Source organism: Uranotaenia lowii, chromosome 3, assembly GCF_029784155.1.
Source record: "Uranotaenia lowii strain MFRU-FL chromosome 3, ASM2978415v1, whole genome shotgun sequence".
Classification (NCBI taxonomy): Eukaryota; Metazoa; Arthropoda; class Insecta; order Diptera; family Culicidae; genus Uranotaenia; species Uranotaenia lowii.
The window spans coordinates 357,370,595-357,395,824 of record NC_073693.1 but is presented as its reverse complement, the minus strand read 5'-3'; the positions used below and the strand labels follow the sequence as shown (position 1 = coordinate 357,395,824).

Sequence of the window (25,230 nt, the reverse complement as noted above, 5' to 3'; positions counted from 1 at the left end):
TGCGACATGAGGCATGAGACATAAGACATGAGACCTGGGGCGTGAGACAAGAGCCATGAAACATGAGACCTGAGTACTGAGACATGAGACTTTGGACCTGAGACCGGAGACAAGCTACTAGAATTAGTACCGCGAGAAACAAGTTTAGCTCCGATTTCAACATGCGACCCCTCTAATGAAAGGGTTTGACTTGTAGGTGACGAAAAATAGTGTCGTGACTTCGCTAGTACAAGCTACTAGTGTTAGTACCGCGAGAAATTTGTTTAGCTCCGATTTCAACTTTCGACCGGTCAAATGAAAGGGTTTAACTTGTAGGTAACGAAAAATAGTGTCGTGATTTCGCTAGTACAAGCTACTAGTGTTAGTACCGCGAGAAATTAGTTAAGCTTCGATTTATACTTGCGACCCCTCTAGTGAAAGGGTTTGACTTGAAGATGACGGAAAATTGTGTCGCGAGTTCGCTAGTACAAGCTACTAGTGTTAGTATCACGAGAAATTAGTTTAGCTCCGATTTCAACTTTCGACCGGTCAAATGAAAGGGTTTGACTTTTAGGTGATGAAAATAGTGTCGCGAGTTCGCTAGTACAAGCTACTAGTGTTATTACCGGAAGAAAGAAGTTTCATTTCCGTTTTCAACTTGCGGCCAATCAAGTTAAAGTGTTTGAAGCAAACAGAACTCAAGGTTAGTTGTGAGATACGTCTCGTTGGTCGAGTGGTTAGCGTGGTAAGACGGTAATCGCTGGTCCTCTGATGGCATGGGTTCGATTCCCATCTCGGTACTGGAGTTAAATGTTAATCTTAAATTTTCAACGTAATTAATTCAGTCTGCAAAGCATAAATCGGCATAGACGATGTATGTCTTTTAAACAGAGATACCGTCTGGTGCATCTGGTGCATCATGCAACAGTTTTCAACTTCAATGGCCTTTAAAAACATTATTTCCGCAGATAATCATACCGTTTGTACAAAAAAGTTTTAAAGTTGATTGCACATAAAATTGAGGTAGTCAGAAAAATTATTGGTTCCACCAGTTGTGATGTATTTGAAATGTCGTAATGCATGAAGCACCAAATGCAGTAGTTTTTGGCTTTGTTCGAATTAAATTTTATATTTTTTAAACAATAAATGTTTTTATAGAAAAGGCATTTAGGGGTGAAAAATACTGTAACAAATTCTACTAGCTGAAATCATAAAAATTCATGATTGGATGGATAAAAATTTTGAAGTTATATTTTCATTAACTGCAAATTTCAAAGAATGCATCGTTTGATAAAAATTTTAGAAAATTTGTAGCATCTTGTTCAAGTTTTCAAACCATTAAAAAAACGCACGGGCTCACAGCTCTCAGAGCTCTCTAGAATGATGATTTTATTCAATTTTCAGCTGGGTGCTACAGTTTCTGCTAGCGCGTTTTGATTTATTTTGCCAGTTATCAAAACAAAACGTGATACAAAATATAAAAAATACACTTTAAATACTATTCAATTCCCCGGATTCTCAAGATTATCCCCTGTAACCAATATCACCAACAAGTCAATTCCTTTCACTTGACGGGTCGAAATCGGAAAATCGGAGCTTAACTAATTTCTCGCGGTACTATCACTAGTAGCTTTTACTAGCGAAGTCGCGACACTATTATTCGTCATCTACAAGTCAAACCCTTTCACTAGAGGGGTCCCAAGTCTAAATCAGAGCTAAACTGATTTCTCGCGGTACTTATCCTAGTAGTTTGTACTAGCGAACTCGCGACACTATTTTTCGTCACCTACAAGTCAAACCCTTTCACTTGACCGGTCGAAAGTTGAAATCGGAGCTTAACTTATTTTTCGCGGTACTAACACTAGTAGCTTGGACTAGCGATTTCGCGACACTGTTTTTCATCACCTACAAGTCAAACCCTTTCACTAGAGGGGTCGCAAGTCTAAATCGAAGCTTAACTAATTTCTCGCGGTACTAATCTTAGTAGCTTGTACTAGCGAAGTCACGACACTATTTTTCGTTACCTACAAGTCAAACCCTTTTATTTGACCGGTCGAAAGTTGAAATCGGAGCTTAACTAATTTCTCGCTGTACTAACACTAGTAGCTTGTACTAGCGAAGTCGCGACACTATTATTCGTCATCTACAAGTCAAACCCTTTCACTAGAGGGGTCGCAAGTTGTAATCGAAGCTAATATAATTTTTCGCGGTAATAACACTAGTAGCTTGTCTCAGGTCTAATGTCTCATGTCTCAGGTCCAATCTGTCATGGCTCTTGTCTCATGCCTCAGGTCTCATGTCTTGTGTTTCATGTCTCATGTCTCAAGTCTCAGGTCTCAGGTCTCATATCTCATGTCTCATGCCTCTTGTCTCATGTCTCATGTCTCAGGTCTCAGATCTCAGGTGTCATGTCTTAAGCCTCAAGTCTCATGTCTCAGGTCTCATGTCCCATGTCCCACGTCTCAGGTCTCAGGTCTCGTGTTTTATGTCTTAGGTTTCTAGTCTCAGGTCTCAGGTCTAATGTCCCATGTCTTTGGTCTCATTCTTCAAGTCTCAGGTCTCATGTCTCAGATCTCAGGTCCCTGGACTTAGGTCTCAGGTGTCATGTCTAAAGTCTCAGGTCTCATGTCTCTAGTCTACATTTTCAAGTCCAGGTCTCATGACTCAAGTTTCAGGCCCCAGGTCTTAAGTGTCAGAACTTCAGAGCTGCAGAATTCGAATGGTCTTTTTTTACACGGTTTTCGGGAATTAACACGGTTTTTTTTTTACACGGTTTTCGGGAATTAGCACGGTTTTTTTTACACGGTTTTCGGGAATTAACACGGTTTTTTTACACGGTTTTTTTTTACGCGGTACGTATATCAGTGTAAAAAAAAACCTTACTGTACTTCGAAAATCAAACATCACTTTATTCACACCATAATGCTCTTCATTGTTGACGGTGATGTAATTTGTACCAAGCCATCGTGTCCTTTGAGTAGTAAACTGATAGAAAATCAGGCCAAAACAGTATTAGATGAGGCTGTATTCATTGTGGCAGTAGTCATGAACTGTAAAAAAATTTTTTTCATCAAAATTTATCGACAGATTTTGAATCGTGTTTTTGGCTTCCAAAAAATCTTTCATGATTATTTTTATAAAACTTGTTAAAAAAAGTTTCGCTTTGGTGGCGTTCCTTGTTTTCTTGTTGTTTGATTTGTCAATGAATTGAATAAATCCGGGCAAAATCCGGGCATTTTCAATGAAATCCGGGCAACCGGGCCGGGCCGGACTGTTCCCAAATTTTGTACAAAATAACCGGGCAATCCCATACAAAACCGGGCAAAACGGCAACCTTAGCATAGCAGTTGAGCATATAATTTAGGAGCTCTTGGTTTGACAGAAGAAGCTTGTTTATGACTGCGTTTAGCAAGGCCGTGTGTACGGGGGGAGGGGGGGAGGTTAGGGGGAATTTTTCCAAGTAAAATATTCAGATCAAGAAACGAATTTACCATAATAACCGAAAATTTCTGGATCGCAAAAGGTGTTCGAAAATAATTATAAACAAATATGTTAAAAAATTGGCTCACCTCCGGCGGATTTTTTTTTTTTTTGTTGTTCTTCTTAATGCTTAACACCACATTCAAAAGGTTTTGATAAATTTCAAAAGACCACAAAATTTACATTTTTCCAAGGTGCAAATAGTTTAAAGAACTTATTATGATAAATTAGGGTTTCTTGAATCCAAATATGCAATTAATTTTATTTCCATCAGCTTTCATTTTCAAAATAACCTATGAAATTAGGTAAAAATCTTTTGAGAAAATTCTGCATTTTATTTTCGACAAAACCTTAATAATTTAAAATAAATATTTTAAACCAATCATCAATATTTCTCAGACCCGCAAGCACTTTCAACTCCTGCGAAAAGAAGAATAAAAGATTTCTTTTTGTTTCCTTCACTCCATTCTGTAAACACATTTTTATCGATTTTTTATAAAAAAATTTAAACTTAATTTACTTTTATATAGTTTTTATTTGTCAAATGAAAAAAAAAACCTTTTTTTCAAACTTTTTTCAGTTATGTCATTAATACTTGAGATGATAAGTGTACTGTAGAAATTTTAGAATTCATTTTTTTTTCAATCACTTATCATTATCTTCATAAACATATTATTCCTAAATTGAATGAAGTATGATAAACACGTAGTTTTGTAAGTTAATCAGTTATGAATGATTTCATTCAAAACTCAACTTAACTTAATTTCAATACTTATAAACATTATATCACCAAAAATAAAGATGATAGACGCCAAAATCTACAAAATTTTCAAAACATTGACTCAAAGTTGCTTGAAACTTTAAGAATTGTTTTTTCACTAAATTTTCTAGACAACCTTTAAATTCGTTTTTGTAATATTTTTAATAAACTTGTCTTTGTTTTTTAATTCTAAGGCTTGAAATCTAATTTTTTTTCTTATAAAAAAACATAGTTTCTACATTTTGTCCTTTCCAGGACCCAATACTGCAATAGGCACTGACAAAATATTCAAGGCTTAAAATTTTAAACTACAAAACCTGCGCCCGAAAATTAAAAGCTTTCACTCGTTTTAATTATTTTAAATCATCTTTCTTAATTCAATCATAATTTTTTTATTAATCTATGGAAAGTTCTAAAAATAATACCAAGTTGCATCTGCAAAGCTAAATTTTAATGCACAATGTTAACTGAAATAGTATATGCTTCGTGCTTTCAATATTTCCATCGAAACTGAGAAATCCTTGTTTTTATTTCTACCAATTTCTTATTGATCAATGATCATTTATAAAATCGCTCATTACTCAACGTGTACATTGTCAGTTTAAGCTTTCAATGATGAATTAAACATGTTGTTTTACAAACCCTTCAATTGAAAACAAAGAAAAGAAATTTATACTAACACATCGCGGATCAAATACGAGATATCTCGTTTTTTGCGGTCGCCGCGAGTGCGCCACACTTAGAAGCATATCTTAAATGTAATAAATTAATTAAGAAAACTATTCCCGAAAAATTAAACCTAGTAACTCATGGATACCAGATTTGAAAAATTTCCTCAGTAGTTTATGAGATTTTTCAGCGTAGATTTTTTTTTTGCGGTCCTTAGGAAGTAGGCGTTAAGCCATGGCGAACGCACGCGTTTTCTCTTCGCTCGTGATGATTTTTTTTTTTATTTTTTACATTTCTGGTTATAAATATAAGAAAAAGTTTTGTAAAATATAACCGAAATACAATTTAAAACGGTCAGAACCCAATGTGACCAAAATTAACAGCCAAAAAAGGTTTTTGTTGGTACTATCATGGTTTATTTGTGCTTACTTAGTGTAATTCCGTCCGGGAACCATGTCACAGCAAAATCGAGGCAAACTTTGGTTGGTGCTTCCCATTTCAAAGCAATTGATAAGATCAGGAAAATTCCTTGAAATAGATATGAGTGTTGGGTGTGTTTGGATAGTTGAAAGGTCGAATATTATTACATGCACTCAATTTTGGGTTACGAAAACCCACACAAAAGCAGATCATTGATTGTGGGTGGACACACCCTGGCGCTAAGAGCTCGAGTCGAGCTGTCAAAATAAAAAAGCGCAGGTGAAAAGTGCAAACGACGTGCGTGGAAAAGCAGCCAAATCCGATAATGCTGAATTTAATTTTTATTTAATCGCGAAAAGCGATAACTTACAAATAATTTCCTTCGCAGGAAAAAAGAAAATGCAAAAGGTGCCGGAGCAGGCCGAACTGCCCCGAAAAGAGCGTGCCTGAAACAGCCTTCAAAAGAAGTAAGTATGACATACTTTAGAAGTGAGGTTAGGCACTGATGTGGTGTGGTTTTATTTCTAGGGCCGTTTCACGGGGTTTTAATAAACCCAAGCCATGACAAAGTGTTCGCGCCTAGGATCGCTCCCGGCGGCGAGACTCATTGCTGTATTTTGGCCACAAGAGACGTATCGAGAACACGCGCCCAGGATTATTCCCGGCGGCGCGAATTAGTGTTGTGTTGTATTTCGGCCCCACTACCGGCCACGCACCGAAACTTATCGGGTCAAAGGAAGCGCGACGTGGTGGAAAGTTCCGGCCAGAAGAGCCATAGAATGTCAGCCCCGAACCGAAGGAGTTGGGCTCAATATCTCCGCGCCCAGGATCATTCCCGGCGGCGCGATTTAATGTTATTTTGCGGCCAGAAGAGCCAAGGGATCGTTTGTGGAGAGCCAAAGGAAATGGGCTCAGTTAACCCGCGCGCAGGATTATTCCCGGCAGCGCGACAAGCCAGTGGTTTCCGGCCAGTAGAGCCATACAGTGTCAGCACTGTTCTAGAGCGAACCGAAGGAGTTTAGTTCAATATTTCCGCGCCCAGGATCATTCCTGGCAGCGCGATTTAACGTTATTTTCCGGCCAGGAGAGCCAAACAACAATTGGTGACGAGCTGAAGGAATTGGGCTCAGTTAACCCGCGCGCAGGATTATTCCCGGCAGCGCGACGTGTCAGTGGTTTCCGGCCAGAGGAGCCATGCAGTGTCAGCACTGTTTTAGAGCAAGGGAGTTGGGCTCAATAGTCCCGCGCCAAGGATTATTCCCGGTGGCGCGAATTAGTGTTGTTGTTTTATTTTCGGCCCCAGCATCGGCCACGTATCGATCTTCATCGAGCCAAAAGGATATTGACAGAACAGATGCGCGCCCAGGAGTGATCCCGGCGGCGCGATCCACCATCAGTTTCCGGCCAGAGCCGAATTGCGGCTATTAGTTGCCGTATGTTGTGTTGCTGATGAATTTCTGCGAGACGAGCCGAGGGAGTGTCGCTTCCATTTCGCGTGCCTAGGAAACATATTCCCGGCTGCGCGACCACCAGCGAAAGTGTTGCTCGGTTGAACGAGCCGAAAGGAAGAATATTTGTGTGCCGGCTCGCAATGCCGAAGGGAATTGATCCGAGGTGGCCATATCACAGGAGGAAAACAGGTGAGCTTTAGTTAAGGGGGACTGGTGGGTGGATAGATATTATCTTTCTCGCGCACAATTGCGCATTTTATTGAGTTTGCCTACAACATCTGTTTGGGATAACCCGAGGCATTAACAGACAGGCTATAATATTTGTCCGATTTGGTAGGAAAAAAGATTTCATGTTGGATCTCGAAGAAAATTTTCCAAATGTTTTCATAGTCAGCTACCTCAAAGACGCGACGATTATTTTAAGCCTACTGTGATCTAGAAAAAAACTGCGACGTAGTAAAGTATTCTCAAAGAATCGGTGTGCCTACAGTAAAAAAAAAAGTTGAAGCACACGATTGTTCCTAATCTGTAGTGATATTCTAAGCTGGCGAATGATTTAAAAATATTTTATAAGAAACGGGACTAACAAGTTTTGATCATAAAATCAAAATATGGTTGCTGTGAAAATATTTTTGATATTATTGAGAAACTGGAAGCTTATTAATGATAGACATCTTTCAACGTGATCTTATGAGTAAAAATCTAAATCTCTATAATAAAGATATAAAAAACACGTAAAATTCTATTATAAGGTAAAGTGGTTTTTTTAACCTTTCGAGTTCTAAACAGACCTCGAAAGGTTTTAACTTCTTCTAATATTTTTTTTTTCGTTTTTTTTTTCAAGAGCAAGTAAAGGCGCTTTATTCTTGGTCAATGACCAGAAATGATTGTACACCAGAATCCAACACCAGTTTAACTATGAAAAAAATAGTGCTAAGAGTTTTCGAGTAATCGAAAACATGATTAAAGACAAGAAGAATAATAAAACAATTTTTGTTATATTTTGGGATAAGACATAAGTTTTGGCTGTGCAAGTACGAATAATGAATAGTGAATGGTAGATGTGTTTAGATATTCCATTATCAACAATTGTTATCATATTGCTGAAAATTTTTAATCGTGGTTTTGGGTCTGAAATTTATTTTACAAATTTTTGAGATATTGATTTCAAAATGCTACTAGACTGCTTTAAATTAATTTTCAAGCTAATATCTAGTTCAGAAGAGAGATCACCATTCTGAATAATTTATTAATAAAATCGCATTCATTTGAAACATTCTGACTCAGAGTCGTATCAGTAAAACTTATTATTTTTCGAAAATGTGTGATGGTCATACATGGAAAAAAATGGTTTTTGAAATTAATTTGCTTCTTTGTTGTGCATTTTTGGTATTATTATTATTTCTGGCTAAATTTAAAATTCGAAACCCGTCCGCCCCCACCTCCCCTAGGACGGGCTTGGCGATTCGGCTTCTTATATGTCTTAAAATCCAATCTTACTTTAACACGATTGATGGTTCTATAAGGCAATAGACTGAGTCGATTTGCGGTCATTTTTGAATTTCCCAAACCCTGGGGTCTTAAAAGCTTCGTCTTGGTCCAAAACTCATCCATGATTTTTTGCCGAATTTTTAAGTAACGTTTACATGAGTAAATTTAAACTTTTAGGTTTGTATGGGAATATTGAATATTTTGTACTGAAAAATAAACATCGTTTTTGTTTCTTCTGTGGAACCGAGCCGGCTGGCGATTTTTGTGCCATTTTATAAAATTCCTAAAGGAAAACTTCCGGTGAACAACTTTGTCGAAGACCTTAACTTCGTATCTTATTAGGCAAAAAAGTTATTAGCTTTTTAATAGGGGTATGTCTTTTCGCATTGATAAACAGTAAATTCAATTGACATCACTGCTTGAGCCTCGCGAAGTATTGCATAAAAAGTAGTCATGCAATACCTCGATAGGCACCCAGCAGTGATGTCAATTGAATTTACTGTTTATCAATGCGAAAAGACATACCCCTATTAAACTGCTAATAACTTTTTTGCGTAATAAGATACGAAGTTAAGGTCTTCGACAAAGTTGTTCAGCGGAAGATTTCCCTTAGGAATTTTATAAATTGGCACAACATCCATCAGCTGGCTCAGTTCCACAGAAGAAACAAAATAGATGTTGATTTTTCAGTACAAAATATTCAATTTTCCCATACAAACCTAAAAGTTCAAATTTACTCATGTAAACGTTACTTGAAAATTCTGCAAAAAATCATGGATGAGTTTTGGATCACGACGAAGCTTTTTAGGACCCCAGGGTTTGAGAAATTCAAAAATGACCCCAAATCGACTCAGTCTAATAAGGCAATCCCACTTTTTGACCACATCCCGAATTGAGACAGTCTTCCTGCTGGCGTGAGCATGCATAATTTGCCGGTCCAAAGTTTTGTCCACCAGATCCGGTCTCCGCCCAGATTTTTCTTCCATAAAGCTGCTTTCCTCTTCATACTTCCGAATCGCCTTCCAATTCTTACTTCCTCAGTGAAATGTTGTGGAAAGTACACCATTTGTGTACGATATTTTTGCGTTATTCCGGGAAAATGTGTTGTTCCGGGAAAGTTTTAAGTTGAACTGTAAACAACAACACACTGCCAAAGGACGGTGGCACCCGAAAATTTTGCCAGTGTTGCGAGAGTGCGTGTGAGTGAGTGAGGAAACAATACACTGACTAAACGATGATTTTGTTTGTTTATTCCAGTGCCAGGTCAGCACAGAGCCAGTGCATTAAACAAATACGCTATAAGCCACTTGAGATTATTCTCAAAACGCAGACTTTACAGTCCATTGCAATAATAAAAAAATTGGAAAAAATAGATTGTATATACCGTTCATTAAGAGTCACAAGCTATCACATTACAAAAACATTTATTTGATGCAATTAGTCATTATTCCAAATCTTACATACGTGCTTATTTGGCAATAAACATCGCTTTTTTCCAAGCAACCGGCATCCAGTTTCGCTTTCAACCAACTTGAGCATCTAGTGTAGCTTATTTTTATCACTTTGGAAAGGGGCGAATTGCGTGGGAAGAGGAAAACTTTTAGTGGTGCGTGGGCGAAAGTTCGCACGATTAATGAAGCGTATCGATAACGATGAAGAGCCTAAGTAAGTAACAGATACCGCGCAATATCGAAACCGAAGGGGGGAAGTCTTGTAGGCCTAGGTATGGCTTAGTAAGATGTTCCAAGTGTTTGTTTTTCTGAGTCGTTTCCCTTTCGAAACATAAAAGGATGACGCTTTAGTTTAACCAGACGGATTGGCAGCGTCTTCGACTTGTTTTTTTTTCCAAGTGAGTGTGGCCAGTTTTAACGCTCTAATTGCTCTAGAAAACTTCAAAGAAGGCTTTAGATTGGAAATTCTAATTTTTTTTAAGAAATTGTGTTTTAATGTCATTTGAAAATAGCGAAATTTGAGGTCGAACTAGTTAGCGGAATCTTTTATCAGATTTTCGAAGCAGCTCGTTTGAAGTTAGGATTACAAGAAAGCTAAAAGCACAGATAAACTAAAAGCATTGTACGGATCGTGTTGAAAAACCGGTTCAGCACAAATTCACGCTCACATCAGTGATGGAAGAAACAACAAAAAAACGCTACCCGTTTCGCTACTTATGACTCATCGAAAGAGATCACATTATCCCATTTCCAGCTGTAAGGCGCTGAGCTACGCGAAGTTCAATCTTGGCGATTTTTTTTCCGCTGTTGTACATAGGCCTCAATCAAGGAGCGCTAAAAGCTTCGAACAGATTCCTCCAAGATTGCGGAAATTATTTTGATCACAACCGTAAAGTTTTAACCCCTTTTTTGCTCACTTCATTTTCAATAGCACAGCACAGATGTCGCTGAATAAAACCATCTACGGAACCCATTAACAGGCAGAAAGAGGGGAACCTTTTCTGGTCTTGGAATCGCGGCGCTACGCGAGATCTTGTGGTGTGGCGTTGACCTTAGCCAGATAGATAGGTATCTACTGGATGTGGTAGTTCATGTCAACTTAAGTTCTCCACCAGAGAGGGCTTGAGTAAGGCACATGAAGTCTTGGTACAAAGCAGTCTCATGATTCTGGGAAGTCTGAGATTTTTCTCCGAACAGATGTTTTGACACCAATAAATCTGCAAAAAGGGCTTAGGAATGTTCGCAAAGATAATAGTTATTTATGCAACAAATTGCAAAAATTGGAATTTTTCAGTACGAGTCGTAAGATTATCAAACGAAGCTCGCTGAATTGGATTGTAATGTGTCGAGTTTCGGAACGAGTTGCACTCACTATTTTATGCAAATTCCTTTGAAAATCTGTTCATTAATCAACAAGAAGCGCTTTTCAAAAAATAACCGCATGTGGACGGCCATGCCAATATCCTAAAAATTTCTGATAAAGGAAGTCGTGGACTGTACTTTTGCCAGTAAAAACATTATTTGAAATTAATATTTTTTGCAACAAGGTGTGTGGGTAGTTTTGGTGGGAAAACTTTTTTCCAGTGACAAAAAAGTTTACATTGAACCCAGAAAAAAATAATAGAGTATGGTGGGGTAAAAGTACGACCTTAGTGCTATCCTATGTTTAGAAAATTTTGCCGGTTGTTTTCCAAAAAACCAAGAACAGCATTTGATTCTTTAGGCTTTTATCTCTCTTCTACAAAATTACGAAGATAATCGATCGACGCATTTGATATTAGTAGTGAAAATGCCTAACTGCTACCGAAACGTACTCTTACCCCACCTCTGGGGCAAAAGTTCGAATGATGTGGGGTAAAAGTACGACCATTCAAAATTCCACATTTCTGCATCAAGTCAAGAGAAACATTATTTTATATCAATCTTTGCTTACAAAAGCAGCTCCTGTGTTCGCTTCTTTTACAAATTCTATACATGGGTGAATAACCTGCGCAAATTTTCAGCTCTTCACCAATTGTTTATATTCAACAGGTTCACAGAATGCAGTTCTCATCGAATTTGAGCAATTTTTCGCACGAGCAATTCATGTAGAAACAAAAATATGCGCTGATGTTTCCAGAGCATTTGAAAAATAAGTTTAAATTTTCCGTTCAGATTTACTTCAGTAGACCCTTCGTACTTTTGCCCCATTTGCAGTTCGTACTTTTGCCCCTTCATGGTTTCTCATGATTCACAGTTAATTGTGCAGAACAGAGACATAGTAATTAAATTCTTTCTTCGGCATTCGATAGTGATTAAAACCATCTAAAAAGACACATTTGAACTTTCATTGAGAGCCAGACTTTTGATTGCAAAAACATGTTTGCCGTTATTTGAAATATTACATCATTGAAACAAAAAAGCTACTTTACCTCATTTTTCGAAGTATTTTCAATTTCTACGAAAAAAAATTATGGCTGGTTGTTGGCAGTCCAAATCACTATCAATCCACGCCAGAGTTTTGAATTTTACTGTTCACGGTTTGTGATAATCCCAAAACGTACTTTTACCCGACTCGTACTTTTACCCCACCTTACTCTACGTGAGTTAACCATTTTTTTAATGTAGAAAATCTATCAGCAAAATGGTGAGATATTGATTAATTTAATCAATTCAAAACTTGTGTATCATAATAAAAACTGATCTCATTTTGTTATAGGTAATTCGTTTAGCGATCAATTTAATGCACATCGCTGGAAAAACTTTCGGTTAAAAATAAATTTTTTATTTTGAAACTGTTTAAGAGCCTTTCTTTACAGAAGTTGAAGCGTATTTCAATACTTGTAGATCATCTAATTACATAAAAATTTGCTTGTGTGCCGAATTTGATCAGAACGTCTTTAGATCTGTTCCAGTTCAAGTTATTACTATGAACTAGTTTGGGAGCCCTCCCTGTTCTTGAAAGAAAGGATTCTTAAAACAATCGATAAACAGAAATCTAATGATTTTAAAACTACCGAAAAGTCGAAGCATGAGCAAAAAAATCTCTGAATAAATATCAAAGAGTCGAATTTGAAACAGAAAAAAGTAAACACATCAAATAAAAACGATATTATTTAATCAATCAACGATCTGGTCTGGTCTCATGCACTTAAAAAATTAAACCTCAAAGAGTCAGGAAGCGGAAGTGAAACATAAACAACAATTAAATGAAAGCAAACATTAAATATCCGCTCAAAATTGAACAATTACTCACAATTCTAAAAAAAACCTTTAATCTGAAAACATCAATTTAAGTTCCCTAAAATTACAAAATCTTGAGATATTCAGGGGAAGAAATACTAACATTCCAGAAAAAATTCAATCAAAAATTTGAAAATTTAGAAATCCAAAATAAAAAGTTAAAGAGGTTGTTTGTAAGACACAGCCACAAGAATTACGTAGAATTGCGGTTTTTTGGTACCTTTTCACGAGAACTTAATTAATTTTCAATTACGAGTTTGTCGTTTTTGAATCATTTTTTTTTTTTCGTTTTCAAATCCTGTTTATTTATCCTTTCTCACGACTAGCAAAACATGTTCATAAATTTCCTACTCTGATCTATTACATATTTGAACTAACAGATGTTCAAAAAATTCTTGAAATGCTTTTCAAATATACATAATATACATTTATTATTCCAACGAAATTCGCGTATTTGTCTCTTGAAATCATTTAACCGATTGATGTTCGTTTTTTCGTGATGGTTTAAGTTGTAAGCCATAGCTTCAACTGTTAACCATAGCCCTGCTTTAAGTTTGCAACTATTTTCACCGATTACTACCGAAATCAATTCTTCTGGATCATTAATATAAATTTTAATTCTATCTCGGATAATGTCTTTAATAAAATTCCAAATAATTTTAGAATTCTCGCATAGTTTGATTCTGTGTTTAATTGAATCTAGCTCTCCGCACACACAAGGTGAAGATATCCCTCCTATTTTATGATTGAAAAGTTTACTATTGGTTGGAACCACATCGTTGAACACTGTGAAAAGTGCAGTTTTGCTATCACTTGAAAGAATTTTTTTTGAAAAATTATCAAACATTGTATCCCACTTCATGTACGATAATTCGTTAACAGCTTTTGGAACTATGTTCATTTCATTTAAGAGATAATCATATATTAATTTAGAAGTACAAAGATGAGTAAAAGGTTTTAAGTTTAATGCAATTGATATCCATTCTCGAGCGTAAGGTTGGTATTATTTAATTGATTCAACATGAAATTATCATCATCTGGTTCAGAATGCTTGTTTTTAAATAATATATTTTTAACATAAAGACTTTTAGATTTAGTTTCAAGATCTTGCAAAGATAGACCGCCTTTAAATGTAGGAAGGTACAATTGTTGTTTCGCTACTTTCTATATGAATCCTTTCCATATAAAATTACTACACATCTGTCTGATTTTAGCTATGTACTTATTCTCTGGTGGAAAAACTTGAGCAATATACCAAATTTTGGACAGTATATAAGTATTTAAAATAAAAACTTTTTGGATAACGTTAAGGTGACGTCTATTGTGAATAGAAATAGTAAAGCAAAGTTGTTTTATCAATTCAGAATAAAACTTTCATATACAATGTTTTGCAACTTTGTATCAATGAAAACTCGGAGAGTTCATAATGAATAAATCATTAGTTCTTCTAATTCTAGTTCATCTAATTTTTTCTTGTCATCGCAATTGGCGTTTCTAGTCAGCCTTAAGACATTAAAGCCTAATCTACACTATAGGCAACTTGAACTGCGATTTTTGTTGTGAGACGAACTTTGTTGTCTGTTATTGTTGCTGGAAACATGAGACACTCTCAGTGTCTCCCGAATAAAATGGGAGACATTTAGACCGTCTCGAGACCAACTGACTCTTAGTGTGGACTAGCCTTAACACTGCAACATGTAAAAGCGCCAGGTCCAGCGTCAACATCAGCATGAAAATAAAAAAAAATCGCAAAAGCGATAAGGCCAAGCACGATTTGAACTTGCATGTTTTAAGTTCGAATGTTTCTGAGCAACTAATCGAATTCGCTAAAATTTTTATTTTATATGCCGAAAATATCATAGCGAACGCAAAATATAGGTAGGTATGCTGCAAAGAGTGGACACGAAAACACACGTGCAGAGTATCAACGATCAAAAGCTTGCTTTGATCCGTTTATTTCTCTTCTAGGTCTATTGAAAATACACTACCAGCCAAAAGCTTGGGATCACCCCTTCTAAAACATGAAAACACACTTATTAGAAAAGTTTTTGTTAAATTTTGAGCAATAAATTGACTTGTCCTTTAAATTACCTATATAACTAGCTACCTAAGTTATCGATCAAAAGTTTGGGATCACTCCGCATGATGTATCTGCCAAAAGTTTGAGATCGATATTAAAAAATTTGTAGTTATCAGACAGCGTATCGCTGATCTGTAAAGCTTATTTGTTTAATATTTAGTTAAATTTTGTCTAGTCATGCTTCATGAAAACTTCAACTAAAGATTGATTATGTTCCGGGAAATTTTACTCAAATGTCTGACCTAAAAATACCTGGAATTTTTTTTATCATAACTTTGACATCTTATGGATTATTATGGATCTATTGAACTAAATATACATTTTCGCCAAATACATACGAAGAAAATATATCCAATGTGTCATAAGTTGGCTATGATATGGCCGCAAAAAAAATCATGTTTATGAAGGGGTGATTCCAAACTTTTAACCAGCAGTGTAGGTAGTAGGTTTAGGTACACGAACTATTCTAGGGAAGAATGGCTCTCACGTGCTTAATGCTGAGAAAAAGTATACCGCTTTCTAGAAGAAGGCAATGGCCATGGTTAAAATCCTGAAAAAAGTCATACGGAGATGCGACTCGTTGTGCTTCTACAACGTCTAGTCATGTTGGCTGCTAGCACCCATCCCAAAATGATCTTTGGAAGAGATATCCGTTGAAGAGGCTTTTTTCGTGACGCGAGATTCGTTCGCGAATTTCAATTTGCACCCCTATAGTGGTGCCGTAAGACGTAATTCTACGTCAAAAGGCAAAAATGGGGAGTTGTCATATTAAATTTTTTTTTCGAAAATTTAAAAAAAACAGTTACACTTAGTTAAAAAATATCAGGAGAAAATAAAAATCAAAAAATTTTTAAATCATTTGGAATAAACTTTTAAATTTCAAACCGAATAATTAAAATATTCAACAAACAAACAAACAAACAAACAAACAAACAAACAAACAAACAAACAACAAACAAAAGTCTTACCCAACACCGAATTATCGAAAATTTTGTAGTTTTAACGAACTTTAAATTCAGGAGTCGATAGTGCGTTGACCAAAAGCCTGAGATTTCGGGTTCAAATCTTGTACAGTGCAGCCAATAAATTTGTTCAACATTTTTCAAATAAAAAGTTTTTTTCATTTGCGTTAACTTCTTTGTCAATCTTTCCTGATGGACTCAGGAGATCTAAGAGTTGCGTAATTATCCAAATTTGATATGAACCCTCACCCGTTCCAGATTTTACACCGATAAAAGTTCTAAGAGTGTAAATTTTATTGCTGATTAAAACCTCTGTTTCTTCGTTTTTTTTAAATTCAATAATTCCAAAATAAAATTATTTCAGTTTACAACTAAGGAGATTTCATTTTGAGAATTTGATAGCTTTTCAAATATTTTTTTTCAGATCCATGTTTTTCCTACTTTTCTTGACTCTGAATAAAGTAATATGATTTATCGTAAAGGAATATTGTCCAGTACCATATTTTGGTAACGTTACGATATTTGCAAACCAAATTTTTGTTCAAATCGGTTGACAAACAAGAGAAATATAGCGTTTCAACCAAAAGTGTCGAATTGAATTGGCAATATAAAACTTATTAGGAAGTTATTTTGATGAAGAGATTAATCACCGTAATTTATATTTGTTACTTTAATTTATCGGCCTTATCGGTGAAAAGTGATGTCCTTTTTAGTAGGGACATCTCAGGATTATAAAATTTAATAGATGGATAGAGCGTTAGATGAAATGAAAGATGGTGAAAATGAGCGGATAGAATGTATTTAGAAGCATTATCATCACATCACATATCAAATTTTTGTTCAGTTTTTTGGCCGGGCTTTCAGAGAGCTTCCATAAATTAAAAAAAGCTTTCAAAATTGAAGATTTCATTTATTCATTAGGAGTGCCAGAAAAATGAATTTATGTGCTTGTAAATGGTTACAAGCTGTCAAACTTTCAATAATCTTATATTACATTCTTAAAACGGATTAGCGTTAAAGAATCAAATGAGTCAAATATTTGAATTAATACGATTTCGTTTACATTTCTGATTTTGTTTGTTATAATTTGATATTTTCTAAATTTTATTTGAGGCTCTCAGGATCGGAGGGGTGCAAGTGCCAAAATCATTAGTTTTAAGTTATCTATCGATTCTTCATGTTTCAATCTACATCTGATGCAAAACTCGGATTGTATTTTAATTTTTTTTTACAGTTTTTCTATTGCAGTTTTAACTGCTCAAATTTGTATAATATATATAAAATTGAGCCCTTTGGCAAAAAGCAAGTTTTTTTTCGAAACTATGATTTGGGCATTAGCAACCCTATGATTGATCCAAAGCGCCTCATATGAAATTTTCAAAATTCATTATTCGATGTTTCGTAGTCGACATTCGATACAAGATGTGAGTCTTTTTTCGACTTTCTTTATTTGTTGTACAATATCCCTTTCGGAAAGTAGGCGATGATTTTCGACAATGGTGGTGTTTAATTTTCTCTCCGTTGTTCAAAATTATTATCTTTGTTATTTCAGTGGTAAAAGTGATTTATCGAATTGCTGGATGTGTCACTAATCGTAAAGTGTGATCAAGTGATCGAATTGCGGGTTGGGTGATGAATAATTCGAACAAAGGTACCCCAATATGTGCTGTACAGAGCTGAAACCGGCCCAGAGAGTAGGAGCAAGTGAAAACCATAATCAACTATCATGGTCCAGAGATTATTTGGTGAGTCCGTTCCAAGACGTTTATTTTACGAGAAGGGCTGATATCGGAAAGATTTCGCATCGAAATTTTCTGATTTTGGATCTATTCGAGAATCTTCGGTTTTCGAGAGTCAATTGCTGACAATCGATTGTACATTTCAGATTTTTCTTGTGCATCTGGTGGTTTTCCAAAACGTGGCCGTTGGATTGGTTCATTCAAAGTTATTTTCTTCTAACAAAAACATTGAATAAATGAAACTTATTTTGGTAACTGATAACGTTTTGTTTATTTCGTAAAAATCACTTCTATGAATGACACGTGTACGTGACTGTTGAAACTTTTCGGAGTGCTGCGATTGGAAGTAAATCTGCGATAGGAGGGCAAATCATGTTTTATGAATTTATCAGTTCGTTTTGCACGAGGTTTTGACCATTTCAAACGCAGGAAAATGAGGTCTTTGACACAAATTAAATACTTTAAAAATAAAAAAAATAAAAAAAAGTCATCTCAAACAAATTGAGCTCTAGGGTAGATAAAGAATTGCCTGATGGTGACAAGTTTCAGTCATAATTTTACATATTTACGCCCGGGTGAGATGCAGTCATGCAGATAAAATTTAACAAAACGCAGCTACGCAGAAATACATTATTTGCCTTTATTTTTCTTTCAAATCAGTTAAGCATTAGATGTTGATTAAAATGTTTTTTGAAAACTCAATTTTGTGAAATCATGTCTTACAATTCTTCAAACAAGATTGGCTACCCTAAGAGGAATAAAAACAAACACTAAGGTGAGGCAATCATAACCTAAGACAACGAACGGCACGGCGGCGTTTGTTTCCGGTCAAAGATCGCGTGAAAGAGCTTCTTCAGCTGTGTGATTTTTAACCATTTCCAGCAACAGCGGAGGCAAATCGCCCTACCGGAACAGCCGAACGCGCTGTAACTTTTGTTGCTATAATTATTCGCATTTTAAATGCTCACTCTGGTTGCCAATTGTTGTTGCCAAAAGATGACTCATCTTGGGAGTAGCTACAGACTACAAGCCATCCTTAAAAATATACGCAACAACGTAATCATTCAACGCCCCAAATAATTGCGCCAAAAACTTTCGCCAGCTCCAAAATTAAAACAACCATTCGAAACAGAGAAAAAATAACACCTGAAGCTCAAGGAAATGTGTGCGGGGAAAAAGTTTGCACCTAAAGTCCAATTTTATGCAGCCGAGAAACGGATCTGCGAAGATGATCTCACGCTAGACGAGGCGTGACTTTTTTCGCGCTCAACTTTGACGCTAAGGCTTTTTTCAACTATTTATGTATAAACGAGTCTCGTGTGCCTGCATGCATGGTTCGCTGATGTCCTTTGTCGTAATTGAGCTATTTTAGGTAATAAAACGTCAGTGATACTTTTGATAGGTACCAGTTTCTTTTAAGTTTTCCTGCATCCGAAACAAATATGACTCACAACTCAAAACTGATAACTTCCCACTTGTCGTACTGCAAGATAACGCGACAGATAAAAGTAAAGGTTTCCCCCCACCAACACTTTTCAACGCTTATCTTATCGCACCGGCGCGAAAAAAGTGATGATAACCTCCCCTTTCTATTTGATAAGTTCAACACCTGCCACGCACTGTTGATGAAACCTTTGTTATGTGAGATTTTTGCTCCCTCATTTTCACAAGGGGTGACGAATACGTGTGTAGGCCTACTTCCGATCTGCTGATGAGCTTACCCACAATCGGCACAATTTGAAAGATTCGGAAATGTGACGACACCACATGACACGACATGGTTACGTGAGAAGATGGCAAGTGACGGCGATCAGTCAGCAGAAATGCAATACGACGATCGGCTCGAATGATTATAATTAAATTGGAGATCTATTGGTGTCCAATTAGAGAGGAACCGATCGCGATGATGACGTTCGTTATTCGTTCACCGCAATCACAATCGCAAGTAGGCGCTGATAATGGATATCCAATTTATGTGTACGATTATGTAACACAAAAGTGTGTTTGTGCGTCGGAAATGATATTTGGGGTCTGGGAAAGTTGGGTGCATTTTCACACGATCATAGATAAGTATGTGAAATTGAATGAGATAAAAATAGATAAGTTGTATCATCTCGATTAAGTGTCCTCAATTTTCATTCATACTAAAGAACAGACTCCAGATTTACTCAGCTTCATGAATTAGTTATGCACTTCAGTCAATGATTTTCTTATTGGGTTTTAATAATTCCCAATCGTAAAGTCATACGATATTTCGATAGAAATTTTTCAAGCAGATGACTTGTCAAGCCGCACATTTCATCATAAGCTAAATTTAGAACAAACCCATAAGCAAAATTATGGACAAACAGTAAAATATAGGGAAACCGACTTTGAAAATCTTATTATTTTTTAGTAAACTAAAGCTGAAAATAATTATTAAAAAACATCCGAAATATTTAAGATTTAACCCTATTATTGGCATTTTCCATTATCGCTGGTTGGTTGGTTGGTAGCCAACTCATAAGCGCGAAAACTTCGATTTTCAAATGCATCGACAATATATAGAATCTGAATATCCATGACCAAGTTGATTCATGACGAAACAATAAAAAAAAAGATTCCACAGATTTCTAGCAAATTTTTTGATAAAATCTAGGTTGAGGTTTAAATTTATGATTCTTGAAATTATCTTCAGTTTTAAAAGATTTCTCAGTTGAGTTTAGACACTTCTTGGGTAGGATTTCTGAACATCTTAAAACATTGGTAATGTACACTGTTACTTTTCAAGTAAAATTACTCAATTTTTTATACTTGACATGATTTTTGGATGAAATAAAAAAAAATCAAAAAAAATATTATCTCAGAAAACCGCCACAGATTTCTTGTGTTCGGCCCAAAGGCCTAATCCGCTATTCGCTAGTTAGTCCGTTAACTTTTTGTTAGCGGTTTTATTTCGCCGCTAAGTATTGATTGATCTAGCGAATTAAAAAGTTCCGCTATTTTTTTATTCCGCTAATTGGAGACCGCTAACTTTCATATATTTGTATCAATCTCTTACATTATTAGTGACAGAATAAATTTTTTGTTATTTATCAAGTTAAAGTGACATTGGGCATCATCCTGATTGCTTAATTGGATTAGTTTTAGGGATGTGTACTCGAGTTAGAAAAAAGATGTATTTAGTGTTATTTTTCTCTCTTTTAGCACTTTTTTTTCGCAAAATTTACAGAAAAAAATAACAATAAAAGGTGTTAAACATTATAACAATATATTTAACATCCCTTCATCAACATCTGTTTTCAAATGGTTGAGATATTTACTTTTCCCAATACAGTTTTTAAGAGATTTTACAGATCAGTTCATATAAAAATAAGATAAAATTACCATTGTAGCCTTCGTTTAAAGTTCAAATACAAATTGTATATCCCCCTTATTCTGCGCCGCGCGTGAGGTGACGATAGTCGAGTCACCCGATTCCAGTAGTCGCTTTAGGTGGGAAACGTCTTTTAGAATTAACTTTTTGAGTTATTATCCTAATCTAGTAGTCACCGTGAGTGACAAATCGTATGCTCTGTCACATCGGTTTCGGGAATAAGGTGACAAGACTCACGCGACTCCGACTCGACTCGACTATCGTCACCTCACGCGCGGCGCAGAATAAGGGGGGTATATGTATGTATACGTTTTAAAATGCTCCTGCAAGTTTGAAACAGAGGAGAACAGTTTAAAGATTTTAAATGATGATAATGTAAAATAATACAAAAAACAACAAAATGAAATGAATTACACAAAAGATTGTTTGCATCGAAATTGCATACTATCTACTTTGCACAAAACAGATAAATCGATTAAATTTGTAACCAAAATTTAAATTGAAAAACGAGATGTCTCCCATCTTTCACATTCTGTTCTTTTGCTCTTGTAATTGTTCGAAAATTCGTTCTTTTTTAAATAGTAGAATACAGAGAGTTGTTAAAATTCCCATCTTTGACAGTTCTTGTTTTGCTCATATAATTGTATGAAAGTTCGATTATCTAATTTTAAATGAAATATGTACTTGAAACATTATTTATTACTCCTTGAGGAGTTGGAAAATCGAAGGGGGAGCGGCGCACAGTGGTCCAATTCTCAAAAAAGCTGGCAAAAAGTCTGTTTTCAACAAATTTTGCTCTGAAACCTTTCAAAATTGTTCAATAATCATAATTTCACCAAAAATAACATATTATTTTCATATTTTCTTCTAAATTTCTTTTTTTATTGATAAAATTAGAAAAATTTAATTTATTTTAATATCTCAGTAAGTAAATTCTTGTAGTAAATTTTTCCAACAGATTGCTGCAAAATCTATCACATCCTAGAAAGGTTAAATGAATCTAAAATTATCTCAAAATTACAATACATATGAAATTTAATCAATCCAGATTGACCTGACAACGCTCAAGTACCGATCACTTTTTTAATTTTTCATTTATAAACGAGTGACAATGACAAAAATGACAGAAATTTTATGATAGATGAGAATTGTTCAACAATTTCGCCACTACTGATCAAAATTTTGAAATTAAGGTTTGAAGGCTTTTTTTCTTAAATGATGATTCATTATACCAATGGTTGTTTTAACACAAAACGCTTAATTTACATTTTAAACGAGAAATACAAACTTTTTGCTTCGTATTTTCTATTTTTTTTAATTTAACATTTAATATTTATTTTTAAATTTATTTCATATTTTTAAATAATACCATAAAAGTTTCTAACAATTTTTAAAGTTTCAATTGGTTCTCATGAATATTGAACAGCAAAAAAGGTTCTACGATTTGAACAATAATCAGAAGAATATTTGAGAAACAGTAATTTAATTATGTTTTGGAAGTTTCCCTTATAGTAAAAATGTCACAGAAATTCATACTGATAGTGCTTCATAATATGAAAATTATGTTTTTTGAATGGATTTTTGAGAAAAATCAACCTAGAGATCCAATTAAATATCAATTTAGTTCGTGATCCGGGAGGTTATTGGCTTAGAAGTCAAATTTGATGAAAAAAGTGGTTCAACTCTTTGACGTCGTCCTCCAAAAATGGCAAAAAAGGCATCCCAATTTGCCATATTTTGTAGCCCAGAAATGTGGGAATCTATCCAACGTAAAATTAGAGTGAAGTTATGTGGAGTTTTTTTTAAATCTCTAGTTGAAGTTACAAAATTCAAAATATGTATCGTTTTTTGCAACTAAATTCCATATAAAAAATTTCAACTTTATACTAAATCACAAATTTTTATTAGATAATGTGTAAAATATGCCAAACAAAAATATAAAAATAATTGCAAAGCAATATATATTCACGATTTGAATATCTATTCGTTTTTCAATGTAAGCAAATCTTTGCGAATTTTTCAAAAAATATTCAATCTTTTCTTAGCATTTCTTTGAAAACTCCGAAACGGGTAAACTTAAGACTATCATTTTCATGGTTTCATTTAGCTTGAAAATGTCGGAACACGATGAAATATTTGAATAGATAATTATGAGCGCTTCAAAAATCGACTTTCTGCCAGCTTTTGGGGGCATCCATAAATTACGTAACGCTTCTAGGGGGGGGAGGGAGTAAGCTCGAGCGTTACTAATTGTGACATAGGGGAGGGGGGGAGGTATGCTCATCGTTACGTAACGATTTTTTCCTTAAAAATTTCAGTTTACTTAATCGCAGCTATTTTGATGTCATGGCATTTTCGCAGAATGATAAACATACCAAAATTTGCTTAAAATTTGTAGGCTTCAACATGATTGAAACTGGTTTGGAACCTTTCCCCTTTAAAGATTTTGAATTAGACTCCGACAAATGCGGATTGAATATCCGTTAAATAACCGGTGGAAAACCGAATATTAGGTTCAACCTTAAGACGGAAATTTTACTATTTTTATCTCAATTGAATTAAAAAATGCAATTTTGATTACTCCGACGAATAGTACTAAGTTGAGTATATTTAGCATAACAAGTTATACTGCTTATGCCGACAAGTTATACTCCTTAAACAAACTAAAGTAAACAAGTTAGATCATCAGTGAACAAGCACAGAACAACTCGGATTAAGACAATCAATTTATTTTATCAAAGATTTATCATCAATGAGTACTAAGAAGCGATTTGGATAGATATAAATTCCGTTTTGTAAAACGTTAAAAAAAAATATGTTAATTTTTTTTTTTATCTTCGAAAATGTATTTAAAAACATGTGAAGATGGGGGGGGGGTAATTATCAGCGTTACGTAATTTTCGAAGGGGGGTTCGTCGAAGCGTTACGATTTGTGACATACGGGGGGGAGGGGGTCAAAAAAGTGCATTTTTGCGTTACGTAATTTATGGATGCCGCCTTTCTGGGTTTTGGACCACTGTGCGGCGTGACAAAAGAAGAATTTGATATTTGTTCCGGCCTCTATGTTGGTCAACAGTTAGTGATTAGCGATTAGCGCTTTAAACTTAAAGCGATAACTTTTTCGGCACATTTAGCGTATTTTATTAGCTACCGCTAACTTTGAAAGAGTTAGCGATCTAATTAGCGGCTCTACTTTTTCAGTTAGCGATGCCGAACACTGCTTGTGTCAAACCAAAGAACTAGAGATAATATTTTGCCAAGAACCCCGTTTTTTGTCGACTTTGATGCTGAGTCGTGCCAATGAGAATCTATATAATCGCACTTTCAATCGTATCTCGAGCTTAAAAAACAACCACCTTTTCACCTGTACTCATCTGCTACTTTCCAATTTTTGTTTGCTTTTCCTGCTTGAACCTATGGAATTTTATTCAGAAATCATCAAAATAAAAATCTATAGGTTCAAGAACGAAAAGCAAACAAAAATTGGAAGAAGAAATTAGGAACAATGTATTCTGGGTTGAAAATAATCCAATACTATAATTTTGACAATAATGCATCCGCTTTTCCAGAAAAACTGGAAGGGGAAACAAATAAGGTTTAAAGTATTTTTTAAATAAGAAAACTTTATCAAATGTCCAAACAAGTTCAAGCAAAAAAAAACTAAAGAAGATGAGAATTTTATCATTGTTTATATTTCAGATTTTTTCACTTACTAACTAACGTTAACATGGGTAAATTTGAACTTTTATGTTTGTATGAAAAATTGAATATTTTGTACTAGAAAATCCGCCTTTGATAGAATAAACCATGGACTTCTACTAGCCAACCTACAACGACTGGGATTCTCAAGCGAATTAGTTCAATGGCTAATAGCTGTGAGTCCAACGAATTTACCGACTTTTCGAGAGTCCCAAAAGGCAGCAACCTAGGTCCTCTGCTGTTCTTAATATTTTTCAAAGATGTATACTTGCTGCTCCCACAAGAATGCAGAATGTCTTACCAGTCTTACGAAAGTTTACGTTAAAAACAGATCTGATGCTGGCTGTATCAACAAATGCGCTATAATAAATGTTCAACCGAAGAGTCGATCCGATACGGTTTCTTTATCATATTTCTAATACACAAATCAAAAGAGTGGTTGCTTTTAAGGTCCTCGAGTGCTTCTAGACTA

At 35.2% G+C, this 25,230-nt stretch overlaps 1 protein-coding gene across 1 annotated transcript in view; it reads right to left on the bottom strand.

Annotated features, from left to right (window-relative positions):
• The window catches only part of LOC129753997 (outer dynein arm-docking complex subunit 1-like), a 41,528-nt gene that overhangs the window by 5,915 nt on the left and 10,383 nt on the right, over nucleotides 1-25,230 (bottom strand). The window lies entirely within an intron of this gene.